Source organism: Amblyomma mixtum, chromosome 5, assembly GCF_055824585.1.
Source record: "Amblyomma mixtum isolate Tamu chromosome 5, ASM5582458v1, whole genome shotgun sequence".
NCBI classification, from domain to species: domain Eukaryota; kingdom Metazoa; phylum Arthropoda; class Arachnida; order Ixodida; family Ixodidae; genus Amblyomma; species Amblyomma mixtum.
The window spans coordinates 41538522-41553817 of NC_143016.1; the positions used below are offsets into that span (position 1 = coordinate 41538522).

The following is a 15296-nucleotide window of genomic DNA, read 5'->3' on the forward strand; positions in this document are numbered from 1 at the left end:
TTTTCACGCTTTCGGCCGTCCTTGTACCTTGCGACGACTGCTGGATCGCAAGACTCAATTTCATCCAGCCTCTGCTCCTGCCGTGACGAGCACGGCCGCACTCCTTCTTCCATGGTGCGCGTCTGAGGAGCGAGAGCATCACTTCCTGCTTATATCCCAGCTCCGCGGCACGACTCTGCGCATGCGCAGTGAGGCGCAGCGGCAGCGACGGCGCGCAGCGCGCACCTGTGGCTCCAGCGCGACTGGTTGCCATGGTAACGGCGCATGCGCAGTAGTGGTCTTTAGCCGGCTCCGCGAAATGCGCTTCTGCTAGCCTTTCTTCCACTGAAAAAAAAAAAAAAATGCCAATGATTACGTTGCTTCCTAATGCGAAATTTGAGCGCAGCACATCAGCTGTTTCAGCCTTTCGATAGATTGAGGCAAATAATTCGAGCAAGACATGTGTGTACAATTACAGACAACCTGTTATTTTTCACACATATTCCTTCCTCAAGAAACACTCTGCTAACAGTTCTTGATTGTCATGAAAGAAGCTTTGTGGTCGGAGAAATAGATAAATATATGCTCGACTTGCTGCACCAATGCCTCGTTCTCAAAGGAGACCTATGCAAGTGTTTCGCGAGGATGTCACAGCCATGGCAGGCGTTACGAGCGAGAGGAACGGGATGTTCTCCCACATTAGTGGTAAGGAATTGCTGTTTGTTTGTCTTTATATCTACATTAAAGTCCCCACTCACCCTGCCGCCCTGACAGGTGGCAGTTAATGGTTGATCGCGATAGTTCACTCACCGTTGTCAGCGCTAACGCATACGGCTAGCCCACATCTCTCTGTCATCACCCCACGTACCCTTAAGTGCGATTCAGGCGTCCACTGACTCAGGGAGCCAGTTATGCGCACTTCCTTTCCTTAAAATGATCGAAACGTTCTCGACGCCAACGCCAATAAACGCCGACGGCCTATTGCTTCAGCTACTATAGCTTCAGCGCCGCGTTTCTGGCACAACGTTGTCAATGCCTGCAGAGTACCTATAAGCGCCATTCAGGTGTCCACTGTCCCAGGGAGCCAGTTATGCGCATTTCCTTTCCTTAAAAATGATCGGAGTGTAAAACGTTGTCAACGCCAACGCCAATGAACACAACGAATGCCGAAGGCCTATGGCTTAGCGCCGCGTTTCTGGCACAACGTTGTCAATGCCTGCAGAGTACCTATAAGCGCCATTCAGGTGTCCACTGTCCCAGGGAGCCAGTTATGCGCATTTCCTTTCCTTAAAAATGATCGGAGTGTAAAACGTTGTCAACGCCAACGCCAATGAACACAACGAATGCCGAAGGCCTATGGCTTAGCGCCGCGTTTCTGGCACAACGTTGTCAATGCCTGCAGAGTACCTATAAGCGCCATTCAGGTGTCCACTGTCCCAGGGAGCCAGTTATGCGCATTTCCTTTCCTTAAAAATGATCGGAGTGTAAAACGTTGTCAACGCCAACGCCAATGAACACAACGAATGCCGAAGGCCTATGGCTTAGCGCCGCGTTTCTGGCACAACGTTGTCAATGCCTGCAGAGTACCTATAAGCGCCATTCAGGTGTCCACTGTCCCAGGGAGCCAGTTATGCGCATTTCCTTTCCTTAAAAATGATCGGAGTGTAAAACGTTGTCAACGCCAACGCCAATGAACACAACGAATGCCGAAGGCCTATGGCTTAGCGCCGCGTTTCTGGCACAACGTTGTCAATGCCTGCAGAGTACCTATAAGCGCCATTCAGGTGTCCACTGTCCCAGGGAGCCAGTTATGCGCATTTCCTTTCCTTAAAAATGATCGGAGTGTAAAACGTTGTCAACGCCAACGCCAATGAACACAACGAATGCCGAAGGCCTATGGCTTAGCGCCGCGTTTCTGGCACAACGTTGTCAATGCCTGCAGAGTACCTATAAGCGCCATTCAGGTGTCCACTGTCCCAGGGAGCCAGTTATGCGCATTTCCTTTCCTTAAAAATGATCGGAGTGTAAAACGTCAACGCCAACGCCAATGAACACAACGAATGCCGAAGGCTTAGCGCCGCGTTTCTGGCACAACGTTGCCAATGCAAAAGCATGCAGCGCACATCTGTCACCACTGCCACGTAGCTTAAAGCACGATTGAGGTGTCCACTCTTCCAAGAGGGCAGTTATGCACCTTCCCTCTGGTTCAGGTGTCCACCGAGATGTGCGAGACAGATAGTGCGCCACCCTTTCCTCAAAAACCAATTTACCCATTTTGCCCTCTGCTTTCCAAGCTCCCGCTCCATTGGTAAGCTCGACTAAGGTGTCCACTGCTGGTTACAACGGCGACGGCGACGCCGCGAAACGCAGAAACGGTCGCCAAAGAGCTGCCTAGCCCATGTAAAGGCCTCAAGAAGGCGGATGAGCGGCTTCTTCTCCGCCTCTTCACCAATACATTGCTGTGCCCGGCAGCACTAAAACATTTTGACCCCTCCTTTAGCGGCAGCTGCCCGCACTGTGGTGCGGTGTCTTCGGACACCTATCACATGGTGTGGGCCTGCCCCTCCAACCCGGCCATTCCCCCTATCCCCAACCCAACCCGGGAGGACTGGGAGGCGACCCTGCTCGGCTGCCACGACTTACAGGCCCAACAAGCCTTGGTCGGGCGCGCCCGGGCGGCGGCTACCGCCACTGGGGTCCCAAACTAGGGACCTCCACCTAGTGTTTGTGAGGATCGGTCCCTTACGGGCCGATCCAAACACCTCCTGTTCTGAATAAATGTTTTCACCACCACCACCCTCTAAAAAAAGATGCGCACTATTTCACGCTGATCTAGTCATGCGCTCGGCGACGCACCAGTCAAGCTGTGCTGATTTTGCGCCACCTTTCGGTGTTGGGTGCAACTTGATTGCGGCACACACGCACGCATACACCTGCGAAGAGCTGTGCGTGCCATGTTCGTGTCATTCTTTCGTCTTTTATTTGTGCCTCTTGGTTGCTTCTGGGGACGATCCATCCATCCATGCGCGCACGCACACGCACACGCACGCGCACGCGCGCACGCACGCACATCCGCCCATCCATCCATCCGGCAGAGCGCGGTCTTGAAGTATAAAAAATGACGTAGATTGTTCTGGTCATTGATGTCTGTGAACCGCGCAGACTACCTTATTTGTAGGTTCCATTCATCTACGCTGGCTGCTTCCAAATAACGGCAGGACCCCACGGTCGGCGTGCAGATAGAGAGATAGCGACAACAATAGTTATCTAGTAATCACTGGGAATTTCAAGTCCACAACTCGTTTGTGTTGCTCCCACCCCGTTGTATTCAATGGGGCTGTTTTGTGGGCTCCCTAGCTCTCTTTTCTTTGCAAATGCCGAAGGAGCTGCAGTCATCATATACATGCTACCCAGAACTGGTCCAGTGTGTTCAGGGAAACCCCATAGTTGGACTGCTAGGAACTGGGCCACCGTCTTATTTAAGGCGATGGGGCACAAAGTATAGACAGTTCCAACTGGATACTGTTCGGAGTCCTCGTCACAAGGTTTCAACCCCACAAGGTCGAGAGTACGATGTCTGGTGGAGCTAGGGTGCATAATCCGAAAGGTCATTCGCTTTCTGCCTTCAGCAAGTGTTTCGGCGTTTTTGTACTTTTGCATCGAATTCCGCTGCTGCTGATTACTGCGATTAAAGCCTGTCGTTACTATCGTCCTTTCTCTGAGAAACTCGAACACTTGCGAACCTCGCTCTTATAGAATACGGATAAGGCCTAGTCATCACTGAATTGTGTGCATACGCATAATGAATGCGTGCAGAGATTGTGTAAATAAACTGCTTGAATCACTCGTATGAATGAAAAGTTTATTGTGTGCAGACACAAATTTTACGCCGCGCCATTTGAGCTCCACAGTAGCATTGCGCTCAACCGCTTTCCGGTGTCAGCAATTTCACTGCGTGCAGTACACGTCGTGGCATTGAGCAGCCTGCATAACCGTCCCGAAGAGGTGGAGGGGAAGGCTGCAGAGAGAGAGATAGAGAGAGAAAGCCTTGGATAGCTCTGATGGCGTTGTCAGAGGAGTCTGCATAGCTTTCAAGGCAGCGCCCGCCTCTGCCGCTGCCATTGCTACGCGAGAACAGCAGCTGCCGTATCAACGCGAACTTAACCAACTCGCGATTTGAGACAAAAGGGCGGAAACTTAGGGGGGGGGGGGGGGGGGGGGCTTCTTAACCACATTCTTAAGCAAGAAAATACGATAGCATTGAGTCTAGTGTTTTCTAATGTTCTCGAATGCCTAACGAATGTCTAATGTTCTCCTTGCGATTCTCCCGTTACAACTCCGGTTTGAACCGGTTCCATTACCCTTATATGGTATGAATGAATTTCTAGAAATTTCCAGTACTTCCCATGGATTAGCATGTGAGATTATACTAATCCGACCCACTAATTCAGCTAAGTCCACCCACTAATCTCCACTATTCCACCTTTAGCCATTTTCTGGGGTGGGTCTACTTCAAAAATTTTGGTGGTCCTTTGTAAATTCGGGGGTGGGCCAACATCCAAGTTTTGGAGGTCCTCAGATTTTCAAATTTGGCAGTGCCCTATGATTGGACCACTGGCAGTCACGCGGTGTTGATGACGTCACGACCATTTCAATCACATTCTTATATCGTAGGGAATCCTTATACCTCTACTGCCACAGTGGTGCAGCGACTAAGCTATGCGCCGCTGCCTTGGCTGTGGATGTTTCAGACACAGCCACCGGTGTGTCTTGCAGGCTTATGCGCAGCGTCATGGTTTGCAAGTGGCAGCTGCATTGTATTTGGCAACGATGGGCAGATTGTGATGTCACAAGTTCACGTGACCTGTCTAGACTAGTTTAAAATTTGCCGCTGCTGTCTACTGATTGTTCAGTTGGGGTCACGGGAACCTGATGACGTCATCATGGAGTTTTTGTTTTTATTCGAGCTGTTTGCCATTAGGCATAATGAAAAAGGGAAAGAAAGTTATAAAAAGGAGTGCAAAAAAACCTCGCTTAAAAAGCGGCAAAAGTTCTCGATAGAGCGGTTATCTTGAGTCCACTTGCGATAGTCGTCTGCAACGTTCCATGTCGTCTGCTACGGAGAAGCCGGAAACTTTTTGCGAGATGACAGCCTAAATGCTATCGCATGAAAAGTCCGGAACATTACACCGAAAACAACGGGCTCGCACTGCGAAGGAAGGATGCATACTAAGGACGAACCAGATCAGTGGCTCCGGCGTTCGGCTGCTGATCCGCGGGTTCAATCCCGGCCGCGGCAGCTGTCGGTGAAGAACCGGCCAGCACTCAAAACAGTTAAGTGACGTCGTATCCCTCGTTTGGAGCCCGAAACTATACCGGAGAAGAAATTCAACTGTAAATTATTTACCGGGCTTGTAGGCGAATTCCACGTCCCACATCATCCGAAAGAATGGGCACACAACAAAAATTTGGTTTCCGAAAGAATATAAAGCGGGCTAGGAGATGCCTCCCTCCCCGCCGCGGCCCCGCGAGAGCACTTTCGCGGGAGGCCGGCAACAGCGCGTCTTCCAGGGGCTCTCGCTCTCCTTTGCGAGCTCTTCTGCGGGGCTTATATACTGCCTTTGTCTGCCTGCCCGTGCAGGGCAAACAAACCCGCTGCTCCAGAAGCCGAGGGCAGCCGGTTTTCTGCAGTGTATTTTTGTGTGTGTGTATATATATATATATATATAAAAAAGCTCCCTCTCTTCGTCGCGATGTTCATCATCTACCTCCCCTCGGAGAGGAACCGAATGCCCGAGCAGGATCGACTGAACGATGTTCGGCACCCTTTCGCCGGGCCATTAACTTTAACAGCCGCCGCGGTGGCTCAGTGGCTATGGTGCTCGGCTACTGACCCGAAAGACGTGGGTTCGATCCCGGCCGCGGCGGCTGGAATTTCTTTGGAGGAGAAATTCTAGAGGCCCGTGTACTGTGCGATGTCAGTGCACGTTAAAGAACCCCAGGTGGTCGAAATTTCCGGAGTCCTCCACTACGGCGTCTCTCATAGCCTTAGTCGCTTTGGGACGTTAAACCCCATAAACCAAACCATAAACCAAACCATTAACTTTAACGGAAGTTGGCGCTACATTAGTTTGTAGCGTGCCATCGTGGTCCGGCCGCAGAAGAGGACAAGCCGCAAGGCGCGAACACATTTGATTTTTCGTGGCGGCAAAACTCAATGCCGGTGGCGCTCTGTCCCGCTCCCGTCTGGCTGAGCGGACCCTGTGAAATATATACCTGTGGAGATCCGACAACCACCTGTGTCTGCAGGTCTTCTGCGCGAGTTATACTTGCAGTTGTCCACCACGTGGGTCGCTCCATGTAGTATTTCTTTGCCCGGACGGAGGAATTACTTGCTCTGTCGGAGGGTATATCCGCATGCGAACGAAGCCTGGAATGTCAGACACGGCGCTTTTCTTCCCGTTTGGTCATATATCTCTTGCTCTGCCTGCAGTCGGCGTGTGAATAATCGAGGCATGTGCCGTGAAGATTAGCAGCTTAAAATGCGTAAGCATGCCATCTGTCGCCATCAGGAAATGGCATGCATAGCGGCTCCAAAGCGGTTGCCCCAACCTGGCTCACGCGAGCGATGACCTGCAGATGCCCCATTAAAAAATTTCGTCTCATCAAGTCGCTAGGGGTGGATTTAAGTTGCCCTCCCCCTCCTCCCATCACCTAGCTAAACATTTTCTGACTACGAATTCAGGCCAACGGCAGGAACTCGGAAACTATTTAGAGGCTAGAGGCCAGCACAAGTCAAACTTGTAGACTCCTGAAACGGATTGCAAACAAACATGCAGGCATGAAAGAAGCTAACCTCCTCAGCCTAGTCCAATCTTTCGTAATCAGTAGGATAGTCTACGTGGCGCCATATCTGCGGCTTCACAAGGCAGAAAAAGACAAACTCGACATTCTCATTCGTAAAGGGATAAAAACGGCACTAGGTTTACCACCCAATACATCGACGAACAGGATTATGAGACTGGGTGTTTCCAATACCCTCGAAAAGCTCATTGAGGCTGCAACAACCTCGCAATACCAGAGACTGTTGCGCAGCCGTACCGGTCGCACCATTCTGGAGAAGCTAGGGCATGAGCCACGAGCATGCTCCAGACGTACTGAAAAGGTTCCTACACAGGTTAGAGACAAATTAAAGATACCTCCACTCCCAAAAAACATGCATCCCATCTACCATGAGAGCCGGAGGAGGGATAGAGCAGTAGCTTTGCAAGCCCGATTTGATGGCAGACAGGACGTCTTGTATACAGATGCCGCAGAATGCGCGGACGGTACGGGGCGCGTTTCGGTAACAACCAGGGAAAACGAGGGACCGGTAGCGTGCTGCAGCACCCGAAACTCGACCGCAATGGAGGCGGAAGAGCTGGCCATTGCGCTGGCTCTAACTCAAAAACAGGTCAAAATTATTGTCAGTGACTCAAAGTCAGCGATCAGAAACTTTGACGCGGGCTGCATTTCAGCTGTAGCAGCACGAGTGCTGGCCGGTGCCCCACCACCGGCAGAACAGGTCGCGCTCATTTGGACACCGGCGCACCAGGGGTTGAGGGGGAACGAGAAAGCGCACACACTGGCCCGAGGATTAGCTACCTTCCGGGATCCCAGGGGCGTCTCATACGCAACCCCATCCCCCTCGCGAGATGAAGAGCCCCTACGGTTCGATGAGATTCTTAATACATACCAAGGAATTCGAAATCATTACAAATTAGGCAGAGCGACATTTCCAAAACCGAATAGACAACTCACTAAAAGCGAAGAGGTCGTGTGGCGCAAGCTTCAAACTGGAGTTGTCCCGAACCCGCAGCTCTATAGTAAGTGGCACCCGGAGATTTTCAGCCCCAGGTGCAAGCGTTGCGAGGGCATAGCGGACATGGGCCATATGATATGGACATGTCCTAGCTTTGGAGAGCCTTACAGAACTGCTGAGTCCTGGGAGGCACTGCTTCTGAAAGAGGACGAAAAAGAACAACGCACTGTCATCCGTCTCGCCCTGGCCGCTGCCGAGATCCGGGAGATTCCGGTCGACGGTTAAGGGGGAGGACATGGCTGGGACCGAGCTGCGACTCGGATCCGGGTCAACCTTTTGACGGGTGTCAATAAATGCTATTTCTCTCTCTGTTGAAGAAGCATTTCTGCGAATAAACTTAAAAATTTTGACTGGTCGATTTGCGGTACTAGGCAAGGCGTTATTGCAGCACAGCTGCTATACGGCTGAGTTCTACAACTTAATGACGAGTTCTGTAAGTATTTTAACTGCTAATTGAGGAGGCATATTATTCATGGTAAGCATGTATAGGGTGTTCTTATACAATGAGTGCCCTTCGCTCCACAAAGAAGTCGAAACGGTAGCGGGTGCTTGAGGAGCGCTCGTCGCGTGTTCCTGCTACAGCGTCACCAACAGCGATGGCCAGCCGGCAAAAGTAAAAATACCAAGAAGTGAAACTCCTTTTGTCGATAACTTCGCCCTGCCACGTGCGACGCTCTGAGCCCCCCTCTCTCTCTCGACCGGCGGCAGGAAACCGTGCGTGGGGGCCGCTTTGTAATACGCGACGGCCATTGTCTTTTCGTTTCCCCGCCATTCGTGTGCTGCGGCCGATTGTTATCGCCCCCTCACGGGCAGAGTGTTCCCACAGCCGACCTCCGGGGCTTCCTCTTCGCCGACGTCCTCGCGTCTTCTGCACCCGCCGGGGTCTGTGTGCGAGGCTGACATGGTTGGCGGATCACGGCGTGCGAGCCTCCCTATGTATGTCGCCTCTTGGAATGTTGCAACTGATGGTCGCGAACGCAAACGCGTTTCGTGGTTGTGCCCACGCGTCCACGCCACCCTCGCCCGGAGATCAGAGCTTTTCTGGATACTTTAACGCCGTACTTATTGCTGCTTTTAATCTCCGTTCAACATCTCTGGCCACCCAGGGTCATTATATTATATATCGTGGTAACACGCGTACATACTGGCCCTGCCCACGCGCTGCATTTCGCCCAACGCTATGGCCGCTCTTCGTAGCTCGCGTCGCCCACGCTATGAGCAGCCACTGTATGCTCTGTTGCGTCGTTTAATATATTTTTATTTTCCCCTCTATCAAATGAGTGGCAGGTGCTTCCAGTGCACACGGTTGTTAACCGCTCCAAGAGCTCGACGCCCATATTATTTATACGATAACCTTCGTTTCCAGCAGACGAATCGCACTTTAACAGCATTCAGAGCCTTTCGCGAAGTCAGCAAACGTAAGAGAAGGCCACTTTAATCACTTAGTTACATGTACGCGAAATTTCACGCGAACGCGACGGCGACATGCGTCGCGCGAAGTCTTCGCGCGAACAGAAATGTGTGTGTCGCTTGGATCGGCAAATAGAAAATTTCGCTCGTTCGCCCGGAAGTGCATGCGCGATCAGTCAATAGCATGAACGCTCAGCGTACGTCACTACCGGTCATTTCGCGTGCTTTTTTTTTTTTTGTTTTGAAGCGTTGCATTGCATGGCCAATCAAAACTTCAATGAGCGCCTTATTGACGCCGTCGAATGCGAGCAGGTCCTTTGGGACCTGCAGCACAGGTATACTATAAACATCGCGGCCATTCTGATGCGGCTTGGCGCCGAGTTGCAGAAGCCGTCGTGGTGCACATGAGCAGTTTTGTAAACAATTTCATTGAGTTGGTTTCATTGACTGCTATAGTCGGATATAACTTAAGGCTGCAGTGAAGCTCCGCCCATATTCAGCCTTCGCGCACAGAATTCCTCCACAATGAAAAAGTAGTCCGCTGCTTAAACGCTTCTTGTTACGTTAACAAGAAGCTTATGAGAAGAAAAAAATTATGAGCTCTAGAATTTTTATTCACGAATTATTTTTATTCACGAATATAGTCAAACATTAAAAAGCTGATTTCGTTTACAGTTGCGATGGCCAGCGGAGTAATACAAGACGCCGCGGACCGAGACCCAATGTTAGCAACTGCTGTTTTTTTTTTTAAGTTGTATCCTACTATAACTGCTTCCGTACGCCGACTGGCTATTTACGAAGTGAAAGCGCTCATTTATGTTTCATGCGTGTGGTCTTAGCTGTCGTCGAGCGATCGTTAGCGTTCGCTAGAAAATGCGATCTGCCGCGTAGCAGATTTGCCTGACAAGGAAAGCATGTATGCAGAACTATAATTATACTATTTCACAGAAATACGGTACAGGCTTTTATCTTGCGGCGGGTTTAACGGCGGCCGGTTTAAATTCTTGCATTTTTTTGTACTGTTGCATTTGCGAATACCTTTGCGGTGTTCTATGCCTGCAACACTGAGCGCTGTCGCCGTCTCGCGTTGCCATCGGTTTCGCGCTGTCGCGTGCATGCGTCTTCCCCCTGTACGCGACAGAGCGAACCATGTTCGCCTTCGTCGCGTCGCCTTGTCGCGTCGCTGTCTTTTTCGTTTACATGCGACTCCCGCTTAAAGCGTGCCGGCTCGGTTCCTTAGCAGCTGAGTTCTCTTGACGCCGCTTTGTTCGTACCGTGTCATTTATGTAGCGCTGCACCCCATCCTAATCGATTTTTCGGAAATTCCTGCGATTCAAGTGTCACCTGGCTTAGGCACAATGCATGACGGGCATGCGAAATGAAACAGCGCAAATTTTCGACCAAATGTTGTCTATATATTGGGTTCGTGCGTAGTGAGCATTCCGCTGGTGTACATACCTGCTCGTCTTACCATTTCGTGTGCACCCCTCAAAGGCACGCAATGCGGCTTGCAGTAATGATCGCGCGGACCTTAATTGAGGACAAGCATGAGTTGTATTCCTACACCCGACGTCAGAACACTACGGCACGCGGATTCGTCAAATAAATTTAATTTTTTCAGTATGCAGGTTGCTTAGTGGCTGGCCGCGCAGTTCGCGCACACAGAATCGCGACATCTCTTCCAGGCCGCGTGCAAAGGCGGCCATGGAAAAACTTTGCTGCGACTTCTACTCCCCATTCTTAAATAAAATTGGCTCACTCCCAAATATTGCGAAGAACCCCCCGAATTTTGGAAGTAGACAGACCCCAGATAATGGATTAGATGGATTAGTGGGAATTAGTAGGTGGATTAAAGTTGGAAGAATGGGTCGGGTAGGTGCGATCCCATATTATAATGCAATTGAAGGTACTCAACACATCACGACCCTCTCGTTACGGAGAAACCCGGTGCTTTTCTCAAGACGCCAACCTAAACGATGTCGCATTAAAAGCTTTTTCATTAACATATCGTGATCCATCAACTTTTGACTGCGGGCGTACGAAGTGCTTCAGCGTCGAAATCTGCATTCGACGCCAAAGCCGTGTCGGGCAACCGAAGAAGGCGGTAACCAATGCGGCGAATATTGTTTCTGTATAATTTGGGACTTGCAGCTGGTGGTTCGCTTCAATGAGCCTGCCATTTAATAGTGCGATGTCGTAGCGTTTGCAATGCGCGCCGGGTACGGGAAAGCGCTGTTCTGTGCGGTGCTCACCGTTGCGACGGTGACGTAGTCCCCGACGAGCATCGCAACGGCGGCCCTTTTGGTCGCATGGCTTTGCTTCTTGTACCTGTTTGAATGCGAAAGGCATTCACCGCCACGCCGCGTGCCCCAGGTGTGTCGTAAAGGCTGTATTATGTATGACGTCGCTCACCCTCACGCTAAAACCGCAGAGCCTGCGAGGCACGCCGGGTGATCGTAACTGCTGTGTGCAGCGGATTGCAGTGCCGACGACGTAGTATGAATTTGTATGCATGCCACGGCTGCATGGGTCGCGCTGACAGATGCAGGCTCCCCGTTGTGGGCAGGCTTTTGCAGAAAGTAGTAGTCGGCGATCTTGATCGTACAGTTACGAAACTTGTCTAATCCGGGCCTCACCTGTAGTCAGTGTCTAGAGGTTAGCAGACTAAGGAGCTATAGCCAGCCGTGAGCGTGGCAGTCAGCTGTTATGGCTGTTATCGGTGCGCGTGCGCAACCATGTTTCTCTTAATGCCGCATGCGGCGCGGCAGTCGGCTAAACTCGTTTTTGACCAATAAGAATGCTGGGAGTTGACCACAAAATCCGTGCACTTGCGCTGCAGCGTTCGAGCTTACTGCCGCGTTTTTGCCGCTCTTCCTCTCCTTGGTTCTTTTGCGTAACCTTCGCCGGTGCGTTCCCATTTCCTTCTTCTTTTTTTTTTTTTTTCCGGCGAGGCCTTGAAACGGCGTCCGCCACCTCGTTCGTGATGCCGCCGGATAAGCGATGGATGCGCTGGCCCATTTTGTCTCTCCCTTTTGTCTGCCTCGTTGTTCGCTTCGCCTTTTACTTCTCGTTTTAGATTTCGTGTTATTCCGTCGGCTAGATGGTTCTCCTTCTCTTCTCTGAGCCGCTTTGGTCCCGGGGCTTTTCTTCCCAATGTGGAGCACTGGACCAGCACTGCCATCGTTGGCAGTGGTGGGAAATTTGGGCCTCTCAGATTTACAGAGCATTCCCGCGGTTTCCTTTTGACGTAGTTCATCCGCCATTGTCCGGCAGCTCAAGGGACGCCACCTAAGCGTTATACTGTCAACGTGCACAGCCAGGGAGCTCAGTTATTTGTTTGTTTATTCCATGTTTCATTTCAACATTTATTCAATTCATTTGCTTTTTGGTTATACTTTTGTACTTTTAAAAACTATTTGTTCCTGCATATAAAACAGGAGTACAGACAAATAATTTTTGGGTGCGTGTTTTTTTTTTTTTAGCCACCGCGGTGGCTCAGTGGCCATGGTGCTCGGCTGCTGACACGAATGACGCGGGTTCGATCCCGGCCGCGGTGGTTGAATTTCGATGGAGGCGAAATTCTAGAGGCCCGTGTACTGTGCGATGTCAGTGCACGTTAGAGAACCCCAGATGGTCGAAATTTCCGGAGCCCTTCACTACGGTGTCCCTCATAGCCTTAGTCGCTTTGGGACGTTAAACTCCGTAAACCAAACTAAACCAAACCAAATCGTCGACATAGCCAAGTAATGCTTTCGTATTAACAATTTTGCTTAAAGTACACAGGCTCGCGTTGACCGCGTACGGCACATTCGAGCACTTGTAATGATGCGTAAGGCATTATTAAACATCGATTACCAGATGGTATTCGCCTACTGCCGCTAAACAATTTATTGTTGGATTTCTCTCTCGTGCTGCTTGGTTTCAACAGCCGAACGGTGGCTGTGACATCAAAGTCGCGTTTGGGTGACGCAAGGCATGACAAAAAACTGCGGTATAATCGCTGCTGCGTTGGTTTAATTCACTGCAACGCCAAAGCCAGCCAACCTCATTAGCTGGAGTGATGGCAAATGAAGCGATTATATTGCAATTTTTTCATGCCTCACGTGACCTAAACGAAAATTTCATGTCACAGAGCATTTGAGACCGAAACAGCATGAGAAAAAAATTAGGTTGCAAATTATTCAGTGGTAGTAGGTGAATACCACTTAATGATCCATGTGTAGTAATTTCTTACGCATCACTGCAAAGAAGAAATGCCACCAAAATTGGGTAGCTGTACTCCTTTAAATTGAAGTGGGCAGGTTTATAGAAGTGTGCAAGTGACTGGCTGCATTAAAAAGATTGCGCACAATCTGCTTCAATTCTGCTAATCATGCTCATGAACCGGGGTCGGTCATTCAACGAATTCTTTTGGGTCATGATTGGTTTACGTTACTTAAATGAAATGCTTTACGACTGGATATGAAGCCAACAAGCTCAGGCCAACTGTGCGTTAAATTAATAACGCCTTAAAATTGAAGCTTTTCTTAGAAATAAGATCTCAGTGTAACCAGTTATAAACGGGGAGGAGGGGGGCGGGGAGGGGAATGTTGGAGAGGCGATTTACCCTCCCCCTTGTTGTGGAGTCCCAGCGCACCGTTGTCCTTGGCGTTCTCGCGTAGAGGTCGCAGTCTCTGCGTTTGCACACAGGAGCTCGCATTCGTCCCATTCATAACGTTTGCCGTATCCACGCGAATACAGCAGTTATAGTTCTCCATACGTTCTTTCTACCATCCGGCACGCGTGGAAGAAGCTTCCCAGCCAAGCATCGGAGTACAGGTTGAAATCTATTCCTTCACATCATCGGAATCAAAAGTCCGATCCCAAACTTCCCCAATTATGTAGCGTTACAAAACAAAGAATGCCGGTCGGATCCGGTGTTCAGCCCCAGGGCGGCACCCCGCTCGGCATCGTTTCTTCTTTCTCTCCCGGAGATGGCCCCATCGTCGCCGCCGCCCTGGTGACACCGTCACACCCCATCTGCGCGTTGTCCAATTCTTGTCGTCGCCGCTATCATCAGTGCCGGCGCCACTACCGAGGCCTCACGCATGAAGCTCCGATCTCGGCACCTCCTGTCCCTTCTGAATAAATGTTTTCACCACCACCACCCCCCGACGAGGTTGCTGGCCACCGCAACCGCTGGTGAATGGCACCGCCGTCGTCGCCGCGCCGGTGGCATGGCAAGACAACGGTGGGGGCACGGCAGGACCACGATACCTCGACAATCACTACGAATTGTGCTCTTGTGACTACGTGGAATTGTGTGAAATAGGCCGCTAACACGGTGAACGTACAAAGTAGGGGTCTATACTTGACGCATCACGAAGGAAAAAGCTTTCCAGTTCTACGTCAAAAACTACATCTTGCCCTATGAGAGCCCGAAAACGGACGTCCGGGAAAATATGTAAAGGCTTTTTTTTTTGGGGGGGGGGGGGGGGCGATCGCCTTCTCCCCCCCCCCCCCCCCCCCCCCCAGGACCGCCACTGATTGTGGGAGGGATAGCACGTGGTAGGGTGAGATGGGATGCGGGTGTGGATAATTGGGCAGGCGAATAACACTCGGCAAAGAAGTGCGGAATGCTTGCACGGAGCCATCGGTGCGTTGCATCCCCCAATGGCCCGGCCTCTTCTCCGCAAAGTACCGCTGTCTCCTGATGGGCGCTTGCTGCTCCGGTCTGTGGTCCGCTTTTACGTCGTATGCGCGGTATAGCGAATCGTGATGGATGGGCTAGGACGAAGACGCGATGCCATTCTTGCGGGAGACGTCTGGTGGCGTGCGCTTGCATCACACGCGTCGCTGCTGCCATGTGCGTGCGCTGTTTTGCACGCAGTGATTCTGCCCTCGCCAGACCTCGAGGCCCCGCGTCTTTCATACGCTTCATCCCTGACCGTCCCCTCATCTGCGCGTCCGCGGGGTGACCGGTGGAACGGCACCAGCGCCGTTTCGCGCCATCGTTGACGCGCAGCCACGCTTCGAGGCCAGCGTTGCAGCTTCCTCGGGGCTGGGC

General features: G+C 51.2%; 1 protein-coding gene across 1 annotated transcript in view; it reads left to right on the forward strand.

The window, feature by feature from the left end:
• Nucleotides 1-15296, forward strand: part of jbug (filamin-type immunoglobulin domains fbug) — a 183161-nt gene that overhangs the window by 24636 nt on the left and 143229 nt on the right. The gene's annotated exons all lie outside the window — the stretch shown is intronic.